A 23,806-nucleotide genomic window follows, 5' to 3' on the forward strand; every position below is an offset into this window, starting at 1 on the left:
AACCAAGGTGGATAGTCCCTGAGGAACAACACCTAAAACTGGCCTCTGACTTCCACATGTACACACACGCACACCTGTATGTGCACCACCCATCTCATGTGATCCCCCTCACGCCCATTCACACTTGCCTGTGCACACCCACACATACACACAAAACAAAGATAAGAAATAAAAAGTTTAGAGTTTACATGTTAAACATGCAAATGAATACCAAAAGGTCAGAGGTGACCTGTGGGCCTCCATCCCACCCTGTGCTTGGCTCCAGCCCTATCTGCAGAAGAAAGTGGGGCGTGCCGGGACGCCCTTGGAAGAATGGAGAAATGGCGATGAGTGGGGCATGCCGGGATGCCTTTGGAGGGATGGAGAAAAGGCAAGGAGTGGGGCATGCCGGGACGCCCTTGGAGGAATGGAGAAATGTAGAGGAGTGGGGCATGCTGGGACGCCCTTGGAGGAATGGAGAAATGTCGAGGAGTGGGGCATGCTGGGACGCCCTTGGAGGAATGGAGAAAAGGCGAGGTAGAGGCCAGTGAGATGACTGAACACGGTGGGAAGCAGGAGAGGCAGGCTTCCCGGAGGGTCTGTGTTGAGATACCATGGTGAGGGTGACCTGAGCACAGGCTGGGACAGGTCTCCTCAGCATATGATCTCAGTCTCCACCCCCGTGTGCTGGCGTGGAGGCCCTTCTCTTCCAACATGGAGTCCAGTTCTCACACCTTGGTTCTGCACTGACCTCTGACTTACTCTTATCAACAGTATGTAGTACAAATGATGCTGTTTCAGACTTGAGTCCCATACTCTCACTCCTCCTTCTGCCATGAACCAGGCAGTGGACTCACTGGATAAAGCAATGGCCTCAACCCGTGAGGAAAGAAACCATGGAGGAAACCAAGGCCCACCAGAGCCAAGACAACCATCAATCCCCAGAGGCAGCTCTGCCCTGTGACCTATTGTCATTGCAAGAGAGACCTAGCTATGACTCAATAACCACCCAGCAGAGCCCAGCCCAAGCTGCTCTCCCACAGAGCCACAAGGTAAATGGGCCATGCTGTGTTAAGCCCCAAGGCTGGGCTGACTTGTGTGCAGCAGAAGTATATTCATGCAGCAGATAAGATACTCCATGTGCCAGCTACACATCTGAGTTACCTTGTCTCTATAACCACTGTGAGATTATAAGACCTGGGGATAGGATCCAGCAGTTCTAAGGGGGGAAAAAAAATCAAGACATTGAAAATTTGGACATAGGAAGATGCAGGGAAAAAAAAGAAACATATATATGTGTATATACTTATATATACAATTATATATCATACAATACAGACAATAGCCACAAAAAGAAAATAGATTTTTAAAAATGATTTAACAGTCCTGTTAATAGGCTGGACCTAAGGCTACAACTACTGAGGTTATAAATACTTTTCATGCTGATGGAACAGGGTGATCGTGTGTCTTACTGGAGTATTTATACTTCCCCCCAAACCATTTTTCCTTAACCCCTTGCTCAGTTTCTCCATACTGTCTTAAGGCTCTTTATAACTTCTTCCAGCTTGTGGGGACTCAGGCGGCTGCCACGGGCAGCTAAGAAGGATCTGCTGTGTACTGGATTCGGATATGAGTTCCTCAGAAACGTCCTCTCTTCCTCTGAGTGTTCCTGGACATTGGCCCAGGCTCATTTCTTCCTGAGGAGGGTGGAATCTCATTACAGGAAGCTGTGGACATGGAACCCTCATTACGGAATGGAGGCCAAAGGTACTTTATTGTCCTTCTTTGTCCTTAAAAGATCATGAGGAGGGAAACAAGCATAAAAATTTAGACCCTTTTAGTGTGGCCCTGCAAAAATAGCATCAAGTAGAACTGAAACAGGTGAGTGAGTAGGGGTTGGCCAGCACTGCCCGGCTCCTGGCAGTCCTCGCATGAAGCCACCGTGAACTCTAACAGCAGACGTTCCCGGGCTTGCCCAAGGCCGCATGTAAGGAGTTGTGGCAGGGTCAGTCCTTGGTCCACTTCTTTCCCAGAGATCCTCCTTCCTGTACACAGACATGAGGCTGCTGGGGAAGAGGGTATTAGCTGTGACATCCAGGGACCTGAAGAGCACAGCTTCAGTCTGAGAAAGTCCCCATGCGGGCCTCCTCCATCGTTCAGTCTCACTAGTCAAAGGCAAAGTTTCCTTGGCATGAGGCGCACATACAGGCTTGTCTCCCTTTAAAAAAAAAGGCAGCCCCATGCAGCTGGAGGCCCAATGTGGCTTGGCATTCATTGATTTTATTTGCAGCATTATCTTTATTCTTGGCAAGTGTTTGCTCTTAAGACAAATAAAATGAACTTGAAGTGTGGGTTGAGTTAAGGGAGATTAAGAAAGCCCATTGGGCTAACATGTGGCAGAGGCATCCTGGCAGCGTTATGGCCATGGCCCAGGTTGGGGACACCCAGGTAGGGCCCAGGGGAAAGGCTGTGTTTGGCGCCTGACACACAAACTGCACTCTAGAAATAAACCTATCCCTCACCAGCCTGATCTTTCACTTCCAGGCTCTTGTTTCCTGTCAGTCCCAATCAAGGCTAGGGGCCATTGATATGGCTCTGCAGCTCAAGGGACAAGCCTGGCAACCTGAGCTCCATGCCCAGAGCCCACATGAAAGTGGAAAAGGAAGGAGGAACCAACTCTACAAAGCTAGTCTCCACCTGTGTGCCATGGTATGCATCCCCCTGCCCACATGCACACACAAATAAACAAGCAAACAAACAAATAAATAACATTTAAAAATCAAGGCTGACCCAGCAGTTTTCCCGTGGGTCTTATGGCCTTGGGAATTCTATTTTTGCTATATATTTAAGGCCAAGGGCTAGGTCTCTTGGGAAAGGTCACTGAGTACAATGGGATCTACTGAGAGGGAAATGAAGGTTCCTACCCACATGCTGCTGCCCATAAATGCATTTGGCAAGTCCAGAATGTCAGCAATTAGTAACTAGGCCCAGGCACCCTAATGAGATTCAGACTGAGCGTCAAAGAAGAAATTCTTCCACTGACTAATCGGGTTAGTGAAGCGAAGAGAAGTTGTCCACACTGAAAAATAGTCCACAAATAGAGCGCTAGCGACTAAACGTGGTGGGGTGCACACTGCATTGTTCTCCTTCAGCGGTTAAAATAAGCCTCTGACTTAACACTAAAGTGTAGCCTTTGAAGGCAAATGAGGGTGATTATGTGTATACAGGGAAAGTCCACTGAAGGGCTGGGTAGCCTGCGGAAAGAGCTGAGGCATAACCAAGCAGGGAGGGCACACTGGACGTCCTCTCTCTCTCTCTCTCTCTCTCTCTCTCTCTCTCTCTCTCTCTCTCTCTCTCTCTCTCTCTCTCTTTCTGATGGGAATGGAACCTAGGGCTTCAAAGCTGCCCACACTCCCAGTCCTGGGTTTTTCTAATTGGCAGGGGGCACAGACCCTGGGACCTGAATTGGCTCTCGAACCTACAAGTTTTGTGATATCGAGTGGGCTACTTAGCCTCTCCATGCCTCCCTTTCCTCATCAGCAAAACATAGGTAACAGATTCTTCATAGGGTTATTGGAACACATGAACGAAGTCATTAGGATGACTGATGCACAGAAGATGCTCTGTGTGCGCCTGATGGGGCTGTCAGCTGCAGAACAGTGCCAGTTCCCCCATCAGCTGCCTTTGCCCATGCACGGTGTCTTACAAAAACCATGTTCCTCTATGCAATGTCCCAGTGCCTGTCTTGAGCAACCCAGCAGACCTCAGGGAAGATTTTTTTTATACCCAAAAGTGTCCTTGATATCACAGATGCCACAATTGTCATTTTGTAATGATGCAACTGAGGCAGAGTGAGGAGACTTGCCCAAGACTGTGCGGTTCTTATCTATGGGTAAATCCGGCCAAGAGCCAGCCCCCGCCGGTCCTCCTTTCACACCTGTATGGTTGCTTACATTGTTTCCTTATGTTGCCAACAGGTTCTCAGTGTTTCGTTTGTGAAATGAGTTGGAAACCAGGAACTGGAGGGCTTGGGTTTCTCGCCCACGCCTGACACAGGCCTGAGTCATAGCCTTTAAATACCTAAGAGGTTTTTAAGGATGTTTATTCTCTTTAGTTTGTTTAGCAGGCTAAGTTACTGAAAACCATACAGTCAGCCCTGTGCCCAGATTCTCCATTCAAGAATTCAACCAACCGAGGACCAACAGTATTGGTGGGAACTGTGTCTGGTCTATGCGGAGCATATCCACACTGCTTCCTGGCATTGTTTTCTGTCAATGCAGCACAGCAACTGTTGGCGCCGCACGGGTGGTATGTCAGGTAAGTGACGTCCAGGGTGAAAGGTGACTTGAAGCATCCATAAAGTCTATGAAAATGCTCTGTCATTGTGAACAAGTGACCTGAGCATTCTCTGATTTGGTCATCTGAAGAGGAAGGAAGATCTTGAGGATAGTGAGGGGGCGATTCTAGTTCCCTAAAGAAATGAAGGTGTCACTATGTGTGTTCTTAGGACAACTATCAAGGCCACCCAGAGCCCAGGAAGGCTGGGCAGAGCAGAGCGTGGCGCGGCCTGGATTTCCAGGTTCTGGTCCCAGTCTGTCATTTCTGAGTCCAGTCTTCCGGACTCTGATGGCTGACAGGTGGTCGACAAGCATCAGATCCCTTTGGCTAAATTACTCACAGCTGATGTCTGTGACTTAACCTTACTTAACTTGTCTGTTAGTGCTGTTGTGAAAGTCCCTGGCAGCTATGGGTGTCAGGAAATGGGAACAGAGGTTTAAGGTAGAGCCGCCTGTAGGAAAGGAGGAGCAGAGAGTAGGCGACATCTGAGGAGTCTCTTCGGACAAGTCAGCAGCAGAAAGACACCGAGCAGGAACTTTGCCAAACCCAGAAGGTAGCATGCTGACGTCTCAAAGGAGGCAGGACCACAGGGCAGCAGGACAAGAGGGTCTCCTGCAACTGAGGACCTAGAAACAGGAAAATGAGAAGTAGAGAGAGGGAGAACTTGCAGGGGCTCAGCAAAGGGTCCCTTCCAGAGTGCTCCTAAAGCCGGGCGGAGGTGGCGCATGCCTTTAATCCCAGCACTCGGGAGGCAGAAGCAGGCGGATCTCTGTGAGTTCGAGGCTCAGCCTGGTCTACAAGAGCTAGTTCCAGGACAGGCTCCAAAGCTACAGAGAAACCCTGTCTTGTATGCCTGATCTAATGGGAGCTCACCAGATCCAGCTGGACTGGGACTGAACAAACATGTGATCAAACCAGACTCTCTGAATGTGGCTGACAATGGGAGCTGACTGAGAAGCCATTGGTAATGGCACTGGGACTTGTTTCTACTGCATAGACTGGCTTTTTGGGACCCTAGTCTGTTTGGATGCACACCTTCCTAGGCCTGGATGGAGGGGGAAGGACTTCCCACAGGGCACTCTGTCCTCTCTTAAGACTGGAGGGGGAGGGAGGAGAGTGAGTGGGAGAGTGAGAGGGGAATGGGAGGAGGGGAGGAAGTGGAAATTTTTGAGTGGAAAAATAAATAAATAAATAAGAAATCCTATCTCAAGAGAGAGAGAGAGAGAGAAGAGAGAGAGAGAGAGAGAGAGAGAGAGAGAGAGAGAGAGAAAGGTGAAAGCAAATATTATTCTAAGGACAGCCTGGACAGTGGATGCCAGGCCTCAATTCATTCTGTCATTCATCACTCAGCATGGATATATTAGGTGCTTGCCATGTCCAGAGTACTGTGCCAGGTGCTGAGATGAACTCAGTCACTCCACTCTTCTGACTGACATCTGTAAGAGGAAAGGGACAAGAAAACCAAGAAGTGGAAGGGATACATAAGGAGAGATCAATGGTTCCTGCAAGCAATCATTGGTGGGGCGCCCATCACCAACAGTCAGAGCAGGACTTGTGAGGTCTCCAGTGAATCGCCAGCCTGTGCACCACCAGGACCTGCCCTTTCGCTTGGCGCTTCACACACTCCAGGCTTTGGGAAAAGAAAATAAGTGAGAAGCCAAGTGTGTTTCCTTGGGTTCCCAAAGTCCTCCTGAAGACATCCACAGACCACACCCCACACACAAACACTTCCTTTCTACCCAAGTGTGGTTGCTGAGCCAGCACCAGGACCTGTCTTAGTGTGTTGGCAGATGACAATTCCACATATAGCAGGGACATCTAGGAGGCTAGGGGAGGCCAGAGAACAGAAACCGAAACACTGTTAGTTGGGAGCAGTAACTTCCAATGTTCTTGGTTCCTAATGACCTGTTTTACATTCTCCGAATCACTAGAAGAATTGAGTGAGCTCCCATTAGATCAGGCATACAAGACAGGGTTTCTCTGTAGCTTTGGAGCCTGTCCTGGAACTAGCTCTTGTAGACCAGGCTGGCCTCGAACTCACTAGGTGCTCAAAGGCTCTAGACAGGGACGAAAGGGAGCCTAGAGGGTCTGCTTGAGGGTCCTTGAGGGGTCAAGCTCTGTGGGTGGAGTGTGGTGGGAAATAAATGTGTTACACCTGACCTAAACAGCAACACCCCACCTCCTCTCCCTTTTTTGCCTTCCAACAACACAAAGAGTAGGAAACTCCTAGAAGGTACTGACAATGGAAACAGCCTGAGACCCTGAATGGTTGCACAGAGCAGAGAAGCTCCTGCATGCATGCACACACACATACACACAACAACAACAACAACAACAACAACAACAACAACAACAACAACACATGCTTCTTTCTCCGTGACTGTGAAGCAATGTGAAATAACCTTCCATTGGGTTCAGACACTGAAGCTGGGTTTTGTCTTTGACAGGAGCTAACATTTCCCATTCTGACTAATGTGGCATTTGAACTGTTGTTACTGCAGAAGAAAGCCCTCCCAACGCTTTTAACATCTTTTAGCTCCCCTGCCTCAGTCTATTTGTGATACATCAACACGAGAACATGCAAATTTTAAAGCTAAATCGTCGATGCATGTCAACCCACATCCAAGCTACTCCCTGTCAGTGCTCCAGAGGACATAGCAAGAGAAGGTGGGAGGACCTGGGCATGTGATGAGAACAAAATGCTAGGAACGACAGAACCTTGGCATCTAAAGAAGATCTCAAAGACCAAGTTCAGAACTGTTGGAAATAGTGCGTGGTTGTACTTCTGAGTTAGAACACTCACCTGTTCGGAGCAGAACACAGGGCGCATTGTTAGCGCTACACAAACCCCACTCTAAGGAAGCAGTGGAACCAAGTGATGCCAAGGAGAGAGGCGCCTGGGCAGGAAAGAACCAGCCAGGCAGAGCCACCAAGGAGCAGGAGAATTTGTATCTCTTTCTTGGAGCTAAGTTGAATCCGTGTAGCCACAGCCCCACATCTGCTATGATGAGGACCCCGAGTCATCCCTCAGAGAGAAAGACATCTTGGAAGCCTTTATGATGAGAAGGACTTTGCTGACACCCCAAGCACATTCCAGAACTTCTCAGAGTAGCAGGAAAGCATAGAGGCGTCTATTTCACCTGCCCTCTCAACACTGGCAGACACTGAGGTCACCGGGGGCATTTGTGCTGAGTGAGGAAGACCCTGCAAGAGAAGGAGTGCTTGGGTAAGGGTGGCGAGCAGAAGGGGGAGAGGTGAAGGAGAGAAGGAGTGCCTGGAATGCACCATCCCAGAGTGGAGATCTGTACAGAGAGACAGGGGAGACCGTGCTGGGGAAAGGCAGCTCTCCGCGAGGCAGGCTCCAGCCCACAGTACCCACAGAAGGCTCTTGATCACAGCCTTGGGGGCGGCTACTTGTGGTCCCTGCTGTCGGGTAGCACTGTAAATGCCAACGAGTGTTCCTAGTATAGGGCCCTGAGCCCAGCAGCAGTAGAGAGGGGCTGGGTGAGTCAGGCTTCTCCAGTTCAGAGAAAGATCAAGACGGTGGAATGCCTGATCCTCAGGCAAGGGTGGTAAGGATATGCGCATCTCCTATTATGCATGACTGCAATGCACGTGGAATCAATACAGCTAGACTTGCGTGTCTGTGGGTCTGTATCCTGTGGTTCCACTCCCCCATGGCCTCAAATATGGAAACACACTGCATCTATACTAATGTGTGCAAACATTATTCTTTCATTTCCTACAATACAGTAGAGAAGTCCAGATATAAATTTCCATTGCTTTAGGCACTCTAAGTCACTAAAGGTGAAAAAGCATGGAGCAGATGTGTGTAGGCTCCGTGCAAATGTACCATTCCGTGCAATGGACTTGAACACCCACAGATTTGGCTATTTGTGGGAGGGTGCTAGAAACAATGCTTTTCAAATATCAAGGGCTGGCTGTACATGCAAGGGGCATGCTAGAACCTTGAGATACCAAATGGTGAGAAAATACATTTAAAAGTGTGCCTTTTGGGTCTTGGGAGATTGCTCAATAGGGAAGGTGCTCACTGTGCAAATATAAAAACCTGAGTTCAGATCACCAACATCCGCATAAGAAGCTATGCATGGCGATGCATGCCTATAATCCTAATGTTGATGAGGCAGAGACAGGAGAATCCCTGGAGCACCCCGGCCACCTAGTATGACTGAATCAGTAAGCTACAGGTTCAGTGAGAGACCATGACTCAAAAAGTTAGGTGGAATACAATTGAGAAAGATGCTCAGCCCTGATATCTAGCCTTCACGGGTTCACACACTCACACATATGAAAAGAGTGTGCCTTGATGCACAATGTCTGTTAAGCCCCTGACACACAGAAGTCACTAGAATATAAACACCTGTTATAAGGAGAGCAGGCCCTTTGTCCCAGCCTCCCAGCTAGTTTATACTCGAAATAATCACACAGAAATTGTATTAATTAAATTACTGCCTGGCCCATTAGCTCTAATTTCCCATTGGCCAACTCTTACATCTTAATTCAACCCATTTCTACCAATCTGTGTAACGCCACAAGGTCGTGGCTTACCGGGAAAGATTCTAACCAGTGTCAGTCTCAGGCAGGAGCTTCATGGTGTCTATCTGTCTGTCTTCTTCCTCCCAGCATTTAGTTCTCTTTTCCGCGCCTACCTAAGTTCTTCCCTATCAACAGGCCAAGGCAGTTTCTTTATTCAGCCAGTGAAAGCAACGCATAGACAGAAGAACCTCCTACACCAAACACCAATGGAGACATGGAAAAGACATGGTAGCAAACTATCTCCAAGGCACTGCAATCTTCAGTTCACCAGCAAAAGGCCTTTAAACTTCCTCCCCTCCATTATGAAAGAAAACAGAACATCTAAGAAACATGAACTTAAATACAAACAACAGAAGGCAAGCGATGGCACAAGTCCTAATTCCTTGCCTCAACTGTGAGGTCCACGGCATGCAGCTTCTGGTTCAAGCTCCGGTCTCTCTACTCTCACCCTACTGCTCCAGCTACACACCATCTTGATAACAGTGCTGGGTCCAGATCAAGACCTTTGCTCTTGCTAGGCACTCCACCAGGGGGTTCTTCCTTTCTCCGGCCTTGGCATGGCTCGCTTGCACTAATCTCTGCTAACTTCAGCTGCCCAGAGAGTTGACTCACTATGGCCATCTGGCCAGTGACTCCCATTTCCACATCATTTGTTTTGTTGCCGCTTTGTTCATGATGCCTTTATGAGTACCATGCACTACGTCACATGCTCAATATTAACATCATAGCGTTCATATTTGCTCGCAATAGATGGCATCTTTGCTTACCTGTTGACTGAGGCCTGCTGTGTCAGGTGCACACTGGATTTTGAAGACAGCATAAAAAGGAGTGTACAGAACTGATAATTTTCATATTGAGACCATTTGGAATAAGGGATATCACTTCTCAGCCCTTTGGGGAAATTTTATCTCTATATTGGGCTAGACAACAATTTTCAAGATGATTTTGTTTTTATTATATGAAGGGGTGTTTTGCTCATACTATGTGTGTGCACCACATAATACATGATTGGTGTTGGAGGAGTCCAAAGAAGGCATCAGAGCCCCTGGAACTAGAGTTACAGATACTTATGAGCCACCATGTAGGTGCTGAGAATAAAACCTAGGTCTTTGGCACAAGCAGCCCATGATCTTAACTATCAAGCCATCTCTCCAGCCTTACATTTTTAAAAATTAAAATTGATTGTATTTGTTTCTTTTGAACAGTGTCTCTGTTAGACCATTTTCAGTCCCACCTGTGGCTTAGTTTTACTGGACAGTGGGAATCTAGTTCAGATTTCCTTCAGAGCAGGGATGGTGGCTGCCTTGTCCGTAACACCCACAGAGTGCCTGGTACACAGGGCAGACTAGCACACAGATGCTAAATCGGGCTCTGTTTTATTGAAAACTTAGCAATATTCTCTCTCTGTCTGTGTCTCTGTCTCTTTCTCTCTCTTTCCCTCCCTCCTTCCTTCCCTTCCTGGTGACATCATTGTTGTTTAAGACCCTGCCAACCTCCTTATCAACTTACTTCAGCCTGCTTTTACTTACATTCTTTTTCAATAGATATTAAACATGTTTGCCCTGTCATCTGAGAACCTTAATTATATTCTAAAATAGTTACAGTCTTTTAAGTGGCCCATTGTGTTCGTCTGTTTTTCAGTGCTGTAATGAACTAAAAGTGGTCTCAGTTATTTAGCTCACAGTTTTGCAGGGATGCCTACATCTGCTCAACTCCAGGGCCCTCCTGCCACAGCACACTGGTGTGCACTGGTGGCACACACTGGTGAGAGGGCGAGCAGGAGGAAGGATCACCCCTCCCAGAGCACAAAGGGAGCTCCCAATCTCTTCTCAGGGCAGTGTCCCCAGCTGAACTAAGGACTCCTCCAGAGCAGCACCTCGAAAGGTTCACAGCACCTCAACACCACAGTGAGGACCAGGCCTCCAACACACGGACCACAAGGGACAGGTCACATTCTGGTCAGAGAACTCATCTTGTTGACACACTGGTTAATCAAATTAATGAGAGACTGCTTGAAAAAGAACAGGAAAGCAACCTGAAGATGAACAGGTGAGCAGAAACTGAAGGGCTACAGGCCTCATAGGTAGCAATATGGAGCCAGTCATGGGCCCTTTCTCCTGATTAGCCCAGACCAGTTCCATGAGGGTATCAAGCTATGACAGTAGACACACCTGTGAAAGGGGAGGCAGCGCCCAAACACTTTGCTCAGCAGTCTAGTGAGCACCAGCCCGTATGCTGGAATCTGGGCACAGGCAAGGACTAGACAGACAGGGTGAGCCATGCAACACAGCTGTTCTACATGGTTTATCTTGAATTCTCGGTCCCTGCTCACCAGTAATATTTAAAGCCTCTAACTGGTGTGTGTGTGTGTGTGTGTGTGTGTGTGTGTGTGTGTGTGTGTGTGTGTGAGAGAGAGAGAGAGAGAGAGAGAGAGAGAGAGAGAGAGAGAGAGAGAGAGAAACCGGACTGTCTAATTCTCATGAGAGTAATTTTAAGATTTTTCTCTACAGAAATAAGACACAGGCTAGAAAGGGGATTCAAGAGCTCCCTCTAAATATGCCCAGTGGATGAAGATCCTACAGCAGCAATGTTTCCTGAGGGTGAGTCTTCTGCTCAGGGTGTCTCCCATGTGAATCAGCTCTGAGACTCACACGCCACACATCCAAGCCTAACAATGTATTTTCAGAGAGTGGAAGAAATAAGATTTGGTACTAGAATTCATACATTAGTACCAGGTACCTCTGGGGAGATACTGTGGCCAGAGTGCTGTTTGATTCAGAATAAAAGCAAAGCAGGAGACCCACGAGCACAGATTACCCTCCTCTAAGAGCCCTTATATCTGCAGCACCACAGAGCAGGAAAATGTCCCCTTTCATTGTTAGCTTTGACCATGCCTGGGCATTCTCTAGAGATGACTTGTTCTGCAGCCTGGGTCAGCCGTTTGGAGCTGAAAGGAGGCAGCCTGAGCATAAGGTTTGATTTCAATTCTGCAGTCAGTGCAGTACCAGGACACGGGAACCCACTGGCAGGACTATGGCGCTATGGGGACCTAACGAAGTCATAGTGAAAGTTCCCAGGTGAGTGTACAATTAGCCCCTGGCTTATAAATTATCTAACAGTAAAATTATGTTTGTTGAGTTTCTGTAGAAGGAATAGGCGTGCTAGACTTAAGTGGAGTTTGAGCAAAGGAAGAAACTTTAAAGAGTGAGGGTTTACATGGGTCCACATATAATTATATTATTGCACTCATTCATCCAGTTCATCAAAATCCATTTGTGTCTTATAAAGTCAGTGTTGGGGTGACAGAAATAATACTGTACGAATCCTAGCCTAGTCTGAGAGTCGGCAGCGTATGAGCAAATGATTAGGGTGACACATAGTGACCACTAGCATAGTGACCACTGAAACTTTACTGTGCACTCAAGGAGGAAAGAATAACGACTCCTACCCAGCAAGGAGCAGGTCCAGGGAGGCTCCTCAAGTCAGGGATGTTCTAGTGGGCAGTTCAAAGGTGAATGAGAGGTTACTGGGCAGCGGAGGGGAAGGGAAAGTTATGCAGGAAAAAGGAAGAGCTTGTAGCAACACTTGGGTGGAAACGCAGGCTGTTTTTACATATTGGTAGCATAAAGGAAGAAAATGGACACAAGAGGAAGTTGAATGAGACCTCGGTTGTTAGCTTGCGCATTGGTTCAGCTGCCCTAAGAAAGGTCACTGTTCTAGTTTGCTTCTCCCATGCTGTGATAAAACACTCAGCAAAACCAACTCAGAGAGAAAAGGATTGAATTCAGCTCATGGGTTACAGTCCATCATTGAAGGAAGCCCAGGAAGAAACTCAAGGCAGGAACATGAAGGCCAGCCCTGAAGCGAAGGTCACACACACACACACACACACACACACACACACACCCCACTAACACTTACTGGCTTGCTTCTCATGGCTTGCTCAGCCTGCTTTCTTATATAACCCAGCACTACCTGCCCAGAGTTGGTACCACCCACAGTGGAGTGGGCCTTCCACATCAATCTTTTTTTTGGGGGACAGGGTTTCTCTGTGTAGTTCTGGCTGTTCTGGAACTCACTCTGTAGACCAGGCTGGCCTGGAGCTCAGAGATTTGCCTGCCTCTGCTTCCCAAGTGCTGGGATTAAGGGAATGTGCCACCCCACCCCAGCATTCCATATCTCCATAATCCAGAAAATGCTCCCTAGGCTTGCCCACAGACTGCTCAGTGGCAGTCCTCCACTGAGGTGACTTTCTTCCTAGACTTGGCCACAGACTGCTCAGGGGCAGTCCTCCACTGAGGTGACTTTCTTCCTAGACTTGCCCACAGACTGCTCAGTGGCAGTCCTCCACTGAGGTGACTTTCTTCCTAGACTTGCCCACAGACTGCTCAGTGGCAGTCCTCCACTGAGGTGACTTTCTTCCCCAGGGACTCTAATTGTGTCAAACTGATAAAAACTAACCAGCACAGTCCCCAAATCAGTGGCTTAAAAATTAACACACTTGTCTCTCACTTAATAGTGTGGACAGAAGCAGTCCAAGGCTAGCAGGAGGAGTCTCAGCTAAAGACCCTGCCCACTTCTGTCTCAGAGCTCAGCCATCCAGCAGCAGGGTGGACGGGCTTAGCTCTAAGCCTCCAGTCCTGATGGCTTCTGTGTCCTGCCCTCACCCAATGCATGCGACATCCACCACCTTTCTATAATCTTGGGATGTTTTGACCATCTTCTATACTCTAGCTGGAGGTGCAGCAGGCCTCTGATCTCTGTGGGAACAACTAAAGAAACATGTAGGTTGTTCTTGTGTTGTGCAGGTGGCAGATGAGGCTGGGAGGAAGCCCAGGGATAACAATCCTTTTTTCTGGTCACTGTCTGCCAAGTAAGAGATAAGTGGTCCTGTCTCCAGAAGCAGGAAGCAGACAGATGGGGCCAGCAGCCTCTGCCATGGCTTGCTTTGGTGTGCTAGGCCAATGATTTCTAGAATGTCCCTGAGAAAAACCAGTGTAACCTGGTGGAATCTTCCATCTTCCATAGCTCCACAGAGTGCTCTTTAAAGATTTAAAATTTTCTCAAAATAAGAGTTTTCAGGATGTAAGAGGTTATGCAATGTCACAGAATAAAAAAAATGAACAAGGATCTAAGTTTGTGTGCCTGGGAAGCAAGATTTCTCAGACCTTTTAAAGATCCTTCCACAGATGGCCTGCACACACTCTAAGAACCCTGCCATATTTCACTGCCTGAACTGGACAAGTCATGGGCACAGTTCTCATGGCCCCAGACTCAAGACTCAAGACAGACTTCTTCACAAGTTGAGACAGGGAAATGAGGTGGATGCAAACTTTATAATATTTGTGTCTGAACCCCAGTAAGGACACTCTTTGGGGGTGCCACTGATCTTCCTCAGCTGTGGAAACCTCATCTGTCTCTGCAGGAATGGAAGAGATGGCACCTGTGGCCTCAGAAGAGACCCAACAAAGGCTCTCCTCCCTTCTAGTTCAGGATATATCAACTTCCTCCCACCAAGCCCTACACCTCTCTGAAGTGACTTGGGCTAGGACCAAGCCTTTAGCACACTGCTGGCCGTCACTGAGTCACACTAAAGATATTGTATAAAACTGCCTGCAGGCTGTGTGCAAGGCACTTGTGAAATATATATGAATTTCATGTTTAGACCCTGTACTTGCACAAGGCTGGAGAGAAAACAAACAGTGAAATCCAGGCCATTCCTGATAGCAAGCACCTGAACACAGCCTGCACTTGGGATGCCTATGACTCATTGTATTGTAAAGAAATGCGGACAAAGGGCTTGTGGCCTTTGGAATTAAGGCAACAGTCAGCACACAAACACACACATACACACACACACAGGAACAAAAGAATTACTAACACAAGAGAAAGAAAAGTTCAGGAAAAGAAGAGTGGACCACAGCTTCATTTCTGCTGCTTTATAGTCACGGCAGTATTTCCAGCACTCTAAGAGCAGGAAGCTTGGTAAGCAGTAGGATGAAAAGTCTCCCAACAATACGCTGAAAACCCATAACTGCTCTCATTCAGGGGACGCTCTAGGCTGGGCGCTGGCTTCCCACAGTTTATTCAGCATGCATCCAGTGTATGCAGAGTACATGCACACCTGGAATGATTGAAGAATAAAAGTCAAGCTATACATGCACATACACATATAATTATTATCAGTCTATAGAGGAACTATATTATTAGTCAATGATGCTGGTTACCTCCAGAGAGGCAGACTCGGGAACTTGTCCTTGGCATGGCACATCTCCTTGCCAGCTTTGCTTTTTGCAGTGAGCTGTCCTGCTACTATGAATACACACATTTTCCTTATTTTTTTTAAATTTACTTTAGAGGCCCTGCGATTGAACCTGGGGCTCTATGCATGCAAGGCAGGTGCTCAGCTATTGAGTATGCTCCCAGCATAATTCATATGCTTTTAATCTTACTGATACTCATGAAGAATGTGTGTATAGTCAGTATCTGCCGTGGTTATCCAAAACAGTGAAAAGCGGTGCTTGTGTGACAAGGTTAGGTTGAAAGTGCAAGAGTGTACCCAGAAAATGAACCCAATCATATAAATATTCATAGAAAATGGCTGGAAGGAAATCTACTAAAATGTTAGCAGTGGGTGTTCTCGGCAGTGAAGTCATGGATAATTATTTCTTCCTTTTTAGTTTTCAATATTCCTAATTTTCTATTATAAGTGCGCATTATTTTTATAATTGAAAAAATAAGTACTATTTTTGAAGACCCTCCGCGTAATTGCCAAGGACACTGCTGCATTCGTGCAGACGGGTTGCCAGATTTTCCCCTCAGCAGGGGAGCCTGCTTGGGAAGCAGTAAAAAGCAATGATTTCTTGCAGGGTGGGGAACTCTAGAGAAACTGAAGCTGCACAGCTGAGCCTAAGAGATGGTATCATTTCACAGTGGAGGGGAGACTGGCAGAGTCATGCACAGCCGCCCCGAGGAGACAGCCAGGCCAGTGGGCAGTCTCTGGGCAGCCCTGGGGAGGGATTCCTGAGGGGCAGCACAGGGCCAGGATTCCTGGGGTGTACTTGGCACATGCTAATGAGCTGCTGCTTTCCATATAGGCTAGACTTGTGCCTCCAGTGTGTCAAATCACACCTATTCCTTCACACTCCCCACCAAGTGGCATTCCCTGTGGAGGACCTCGCTTGCTCCTGAGGTGCTTTTCTGGAAGGCTAACCATTGCATGTTTCCATATGGAACGTTTTTATCTGACACCCTGACAAGCAACTCTCAGTCGCTATGACTAGACCGGTTCCTCTAACCAGGTGACCCCTGCCTCTATACCCAGCTGGGACGGCTGACATGGAGGAGGCAGAGTGTGTACCTGCCTCACAAGTGCTCACTGTCAGTGAGGGCCAGAAAAGCCAACTAGGGAAGGTGCACCCAGGAGAACCATCAGCATGGCAGAGATGTGTCAGTGGAATAGCAGGTGCCAAGACAGAGCAGGGTGACAAGGCCAGTGCCAGTAGACACAGAGATGGCTAAGCCATAGACGGTGTGCTCGTGGTGAGACGGGGAGAAAAATACCAAAGTATTCCATTCCACTCCAATGGCAAGAACGAGTAAATCCGTAACTCTTTTCTGCTCAGATCCAGAATATCTTGCTGCTGCTTGCCTGCCTGTGAATGGCTCCCACCCCACTGTGAGCTCTGTACTGGCCTGGATCTCTTGCTAATGTAAAGTGCACCATAGAACGTTAGTAAAGAGGACCAGAGGCCCCAGGCCTGCTCATAAATGAGGGGACAGAAATCAGCTACACTGTGAAGACTGTCTCTACTGCCGTGAGACTGGTGGGAGACAGGCTCGGTCACCATGGATGAAATGAATACCATCTGCTGCTGTCCCCACAGAAGGGAACGTGGTAATGCGGATGGAGTCAGAACTCATGACTTATGACCAGCAATGCCAGTTCCAGAGCTCTGTCCAGAAGATGTGCACCAGTCTATCCTATTACTCTCCTTGTAAGCAATCCAAAAGCTCTTGAGGCGGGGCAAGTTGAACCAATGAGAGCAGATCCACAGGAGAACCATGCAGTTGTAAGTGTGAGGAAGAGATGACTCTCTACCGCAGCAACAGAGCATCTTAAGGATACACTTAGGTGAAAAGGAGGACAGAGAACTCTGTATAGCATGTCAGATACTTTTTTCTAGAAAAAGTGTAAAATGAGTGTATGTGTGTGTACACATATATGTGTAACTATACATACACGCACACATACATATATACATTAATGCAGTGAAAATGCAAAGCTCGTAGGGTCAGAATGAGCTGAGGAGAACAGGGACGGAAACTGGACAGGTCCCTGAACACACTTGGCTTTGAGATTTGACTATGAAATTTGCTTATCTCTAGTGACAGACAAGAAATGAAAAAATCCAGCTGTGTTTCTGTAACCTTATATCATGACTTTTGAACCCTCAGCCTCTGCATGCAGACTTGGCCAACCACAGAAGAGTCTTCCCTTATTTTTAGTCCCTAAATGAGATGGCATAACACTATTTATATAGCATTTTGTTATACAGCCATTTCCTCTAAAACGAAACCTCCCATCTTAGTGGGAAGTTCCTTAAGATTCAAGATATTAGAAAGTGAGGTGAAAAATTCCATCCTGTGGGGGATGCTCACAAAAATACAACTTTCCCTGAGTCATTTCAGAAGTTACCCTACATCCATACTTCTGTAAGTAACCCTAATAAACACATTTTCACCAATTGGACTTTGGTTGTGTCCTTACTTTGGTCTTTTCTCAGTTCCCTCTCTGAGGTGAGTAGGTGTTCACATCTCCCCAGCACAAGTATGGCTTATTAGGTGTTGTGAGCCAGCCAGGTAGAGATGGCCGAAAGTAGATGGTAATTATGTGAAGGTTCTCTCTATCAGAGACTTGAGCTGAGAAGTACCTGTGCAGATCCTGGAACCAGTTCCTGATGGGTGGCAATGAGCAACTGTGTGGTCAGTAATAATACTAGTAGTGATATGTGTAAATCAATTGTAATACTAAATTATAAGCTAAACAAGGAAACATTCAGCAAATATCACTAGGAAACCAGCTTTTCTACTAAAAAAATCATACTACAAAATCTAAGCATTTAAGGAAAAAAAATCCATCATCCTTAATTTTTGTAGAAAATATAATAAATTCAAAGCATGTTTACTCTCAAAGGGGAAAGATGTGTTTCCTAAGAAAGCCCAAGAACAGAGACTGAGCCAGTCACTCTGAATACCTCTAGCTCCCAGGCGGTGGTTTCTGAAGTCAATTCCTGCATGGACCAGTGCTCTCCTGACATCTGCTGACTAAGGTAGGGGACAGGACACAGAGAAGGTGGACCTGTGGCACTGCGGTATATCATCACAGAAGGAGCAGGTGGCAGAGTGCAGCCTTTTACTCCAAAGTCAGGACGTGGAAGAGAGAAAGGGACATGCCCCAGTGTCCTACCTTCCTCCACTAAGCACCACCTTCTACACAGGGTCTACCACCTTCCAGATGGCCAAGGTCAGGGCCAAGCCTTTAACAAATTAGCCTTGGGGAGGAGGGGCATTCTAGATCCAAATTGTGGCAGTGGGTAAACACCTGTTTTGTAAGCCTGCATTAAGAGGGGGTTGAGGGGCTAGTTCAGTCTGTAAAGGGCTTGCTGTGCAGGTCTGAGAACTGGGTTCCATCCCCAGAACCCACATAAAAAGCCATCATGGTGGTGCTTGTAATCCCAATTCTGGGTATGCAGAGGCAGGTGGATCCCTAGGGCTCACTAGTGGGCCAGTTTAGCCCAGTGGGCTAGCCTCAGACCTGCATCTGTGGTGGACAAACAAGGTGGACAGTTATCCTGAGAGCGACACCTGCGACCGAGCTCTGGCCTCCAGCTACACCAACCCCTCACAGAAACATCAGACGTAGATTTAGAACAAAAAAGGAGTTTGGGGTTAAATATGCATGGGATAAGATTGCTAGCTTGGCACTAGGGTAGGGGGATTGCTATGAGTTCCAGGCCACCCTGGGCTACAGAGTGAGGCCTTGTCTTAAAAGCCAAAAAGAGAAGAAAAGGGGTTGAATACAATTGTCTTCATAATCTAAGAGAACGGGGAGGGGGAGGGAAGCAGTTTTAGTTTTAACACAATTTCAATTTAAAAGGATTTCTGGTGCTCACTGCTCTTGCAGTGGTCCCGTATTCTGTAATCAGTTTCCAGTACCCACGGGTGCAGGTCACAGAACTGCACATAACTCCCGCTTCGGGGTTCAAATGTCCTCTTGTGGCCTCCAAGGGCACCTGCACTCATGTGCACATGTGCACACACATACACATAATTGAAAAATAATAAAATAAAATTTGATTTGATATGATTCATTCATATAGTTTTTCCATCATGTGACTCTCTTCAGAGAGGGACTTCGTGGGCCTTATTTTTGAAATAATATTTTGAAAATGAGTGAGCTAAGACAGCCTGTGCAATCTACATCCATCAAACGAAAAGAGAAAAATTTTAAATGAGATCATATCCCTGAATAGCCTGTGAAATGTCCTGTTTCAGGCATGGTTTCAGGCAGTGACTTAGTTATCCTTAGAACAGCCTTATGAGGTGTACATATATCACTTTTCCATGGGGAAACTGAGGCACTGAAGTTCTAGTACTGCTAATAAGCTGAACCAGGTAGTCTGTCTCCTAAGCTGTTTGGGAACCCACAGAGCCATCACCCCAGAGTAGACCTCATCTATTCCACATAAAACCTGCTGCTTCGAGCAGCAAGTCTTCGTGGTCTCTTTCCTTATCCTTCCTTCCCTGGTCTACAGACCGAGAGTAGATGAAGCAAGAAGCTGCATCTAGAACCCCTGACTGATGATTGAGCTGGACTTTCTGGGTAGGTGACTCTAAAAGCAAGGCAAGGAAGTTCACAGCAGTGAAGGGGGCCTCAGCTGAGGGTCAGAGTTGGCTCATCCAGATACAACCACAAACACCCCAGACTTCCATCTCTACTGTATCATGACAGACATCCACAAGGACCTGGTCTCCAAGTACCAAAAGTGATCCACCCTCCTTTTTTTCCCCCCAGGTTTTCTCTTTGTATCCCTGTCTGTCCTGGAACTCACTCTGTAGACCAGGCTGGCCTCAAACTCACAGAGATCTGCCTGCCTCTGCCTCCTGAGTGCTGAGATTAAAGGTGTGCGCCACCATGGAGCAGCTAAATTATTCCCTTTTATGCATCTCTAGTCCTCATTGAAAGAATTTCCCGTTCAGTATTTCTTGATAGAAACCTAGGTAGAAGGGGAAAGAGAAAGCCAGCCCAGCCCTGGACTGAGATACATCCCTTCTCCCCTGACACCTATAACCTGAGGTCACAGCACCAGCTCTCTGACCCAGACTTCACAGGTGACTCATGCTACTGGTTTACATATAGCACACATCAGAGTATCCACAACAGGGAGGACTCCATCCAGAAGTGGCTGTAACAGCCACCCACATTATCAGGACAAGTTTCCTTAGTCATTTTAAAAATGACTATCTTGCAAGATGCTTGCCAAAGCCATTACCAAGTAAAAGGCCAGGAAGCACAGGGGAGCAGCTCACCAAAGTGTGTCAGGTGATTTAGGGCTTCAAATTAAAATCACAGGCTGAACCTCACGGTTTAAGTTTCACATTTGAACACAGTGGTGTTTGCATGATTCAGAAATCAAAGAAAAGTAAAAGGATGATTCTCAGCCTCACCTATTCTCACCCCATATAGCGTTACATTTATTTGTCTGTACAAATATTGGCTGAGGCTGCCAAAGTGAAACCGCACAGACCAAGAGGCTGAGCAACAGAAATCCATAGTCTTGGTCAGTTCTGGATGCTGGAAGTCCAAGAGCAGGCATGGCGGAGGGGTGCCTACCAGCTCCTAAAGGTTGGAGAACCAGATTTCGGCCTCCACCTTCATCCATTACATGAATGTACTAATCCATGGACACACTGTCGGAAAAGGCGAAATGGTGATTTTTACATTCTTTCATCCTATGAGTGTCTTTCTCCAAACTTCCTTGTATTTAAAATAACAGACACATAGGTTCAGTAAATGGCCTCATTTTAACATGGTTACCTTGGAAGAGACCTACCTCAAATAAGGACCCTGAGGTACTGAGAGTCAAGACTTCTGACATGGTTTTTCAGGGACTACAGTTCAATGGCTAATACCATACGAGTTTGTGCTTTGTCTGGGAATGTGGCCCCTGAGGGCTCGCCCCATAGTGTTTACTCACTTCCTACTGTGGCACCTGCTCCCTTAGAGGGTGAGCTGCAGTGTCTGACTCCCCCTCTGTAAATGAGACTTCTCATTCACACCAGTATGCATGGGTGTTTAGTCAATGGGAAAGTGTGTTTATGAACACTGATAGACATGGCCAGCCTTTGTCCTCAAGGCTGTACTGTCACCTTGTGTGCGCATAGCAAGTTCCTAATATTTCATTGTTTTCCCGATCTGGTGAGTGGGAAAAGCTGTCTTCGTGTCGTTTCGATTCCACTTCTCTCGGTAGCAAAGTCAAGCATCATTTCATACACTCCAGTTCTGGTTGTGCTTTGTTCTGAGAACTGGCAAGGTTTTATTGATCACCACCCTATTTTGTTCTAGATGTCCAAGCATGCCTTCCATTAATCAAATTAGCTGTGATGTGGGATGCAAGCATGTTCCTGAATTTATCATCTGTCTTCCAACTTTGCATTATGGAAAGTTCCAAGCAAGTACAGAAGAGGAGAAATGATTCATAAATGGTGTCCTCACTATTCAACCTCAGTGGCTCCCCATACATGGAGAATTGCCACCTGCCACCCCTCAGCATCTGTTTGTATCCCCTTTTAAAAAAAGGATACAAGGCAACATTGTTATTATATATATATATATATACACAAAATAATGATGATATCTTAATATTAGGAAATAGTGTTCAAATTTCAGTGAATATACAATGTGTTGCGAAATCGAATACTTATTTAACTACGTAAAAAAGTGTTGTACTTGTTTGTGTTGCAGAACAATTGTTTATGTAAAGATGTGTTACATTTATTTATGTTGCATTTGTTTGACTATGTAAAGATTGTGTTACATTTGTTTTACCTTGCCTGCCTAAAGCACCTGATTGGTCAATAAAAAAACTGAACAGACAATGACTAGGCATTAGAGGGCTAGGTGGGACTGGCAGGCAGAAAGAATAAGTAGGAGGAGGAATCTAGGCTGGAGGGAAAAAGAGAGGGAGACACCCAGGGCCAGCTAGCCAGGCAGCCATAAGACAGCCAGACACAGAGGAAGCAGGAAAGTAGGACATACAGAATGAAAGGTTAAAAAAAAAATTTCAAAATGTATATGAAGAGAAACAGGTTAATTTAAGCTGTAAGAGCTAGTGGGACAAGCATAAGATAAGCCTAAGAATTGATAACTAATAATAAGTCTCCATATCTTGGCAGCTGGTTGGTGGTCAAAAGAGAAAATCTATTACATTTGGGATTCCATTGTGGAGTCTGAATTTCCACATAGGGCCTGAGATAGCTGAAAAAAAATGTATGGCTCCTTTAAGAGGTGCTGCTGTGCAGCAAAGCACTTGAACAGCCTGCATACTAAGTAGAAACAGCAAGCTAAGTAAAAAACCCAGCCACAGTGCAGGCTAGAGCTAGGACGGTTAAATGCAGCTCCCAGTTGATCTTAGCTCTCAGCCAGGTCAACGGGTGTAAGGCTGGCTCTCATACACCTGAAGAGGGGGTAGAGTCAGTTACCAGAGCCATAGCAGAGGGCCTAGCTGCTGCTTGGTATTGGCTCACAAAGTCAGAAAAGGCTGGAAACATAGTAAAGCAGGTCTAGACCGCCCCACAAAACTCTAAACAGGTTACAGTGTGTTTAAAAATGTGTATGGATGCTTAAGAAAGAAAAGGAAATGGATATAGTCATAGGAACAAATGAATAGTTTAAAAATAATAGTAACATCTTTTGAGAGAGTATAGTGATATAACAGGGAAAAGGTGAGAAATACACAGGGAGTCTGGATCCTGTATGTTGTTGTGTTGACTTTGAATTTTTTAATTCTGATGAGTGAATGACATTTGGTGACAGACATCAGACTGTAAAAGAGACTGCTCAGTTAAACCAGCCTAGATACTTTAGGGATGTCTTATTTTTAAAGTGGGATTCAAAAAATAAATTGCATTGGGGGAGAGGTCATGCTTTTGTTTTCGCGAGAGGTTAATAAAGATCAGGCTTGGTCAGGGAGACCTCCTGAGAATCTTGACTATAGACAGAAAGAAATAAACTAAGAAAAACTATAGACACGTAGCGTTTATGCTGATCCCCCCTGCATAGGGACAGTTCTGAGATGGGACAACAAATGTTACAACTAGTTTTCCTAGGACTTGACCATTAGCTTAATTTTCTTAGGATTCTCTAAAGATACTGTTGCCCCAGACAATAGGAAGCAGTCTAGAGAACAAACATCCACACTCTCAAGAGGTGGGATAGATGGTTTTGGGTTATTTGGTAAGTTATGAATGTTTGTCATCATTTAGGGAGGGATATAAGAGTACAGGATAAAAAGACAACTATTAACCCCAAATATTTTACATTAGTGTTGATTCTGATATACTGATGCAAATTTAAAGTTATTTTTGTTATACTGTATTTATGATTCTACTCTTATTTGGGATATTGTGCTTATGCAGCTCATTTAAAACTGTAATGTATAAATAAGAAATGCAGGTTAGTAGCTAGTCATCTATAATAATAAAATTTGTAATCATATTAGGTGTTTTCAAGGTTAAATAGATACATTTTAGATAGATAGGTGATCTTCAAACATGCCAGAGATCTACAGAATATGGCATTTAAGAGGTTTTAATAACATAAAACTTTTCATAACACTAAGAAATATCTGCTTCTGGCAGCACCAATCTA

General features: G+C 46.2%; 1 protein-coding gene and 1 long non-coding RNA gene across 2 annotated transcripts in view; one reads left to right on the forward strand and one right to left on the reverse strand.

Moving 5' to 3' along the window:
• Nucleotides 1–23,806, reverse strand: part of Mgll (monoglyceride lipase) — a 165,114-nt gene that overhangs the window by 105,522 nt on the left and 35,786 nt on the right. The window lies entirely within an intron of this gene.
• Nucleotides 1,548–17,626, forward strand: LOC125388518 (uncharacterized). The gene is made up of 6 exons (XR_015002246.2): nucleotides 1,548–1,746; nucleotides 2,524–2,688; nucleotides 4,094–4,296; nucleotides 6,765–7,543; nucleotides 11,385–11,474; nucleotides 16,500–17,626. It is a non-coding gene; the product is annotated as an uncharacterized LOC125388518 (long non-coding RNA).

This window comes from Myodes glareolus, chromosome 6, assembly GCF_982192425.1.
Source record: "Myodes glareolus chromosome 6, mMyoGla1.1, whole genome shotgun sequence".
Taxonomy (NCBI): domain Eukaryota; kingdom Metazoa; phylum Chordata; class Mammalia; order Rodentia; family Cricetidae; genus Myodes; species Myodes glareolus.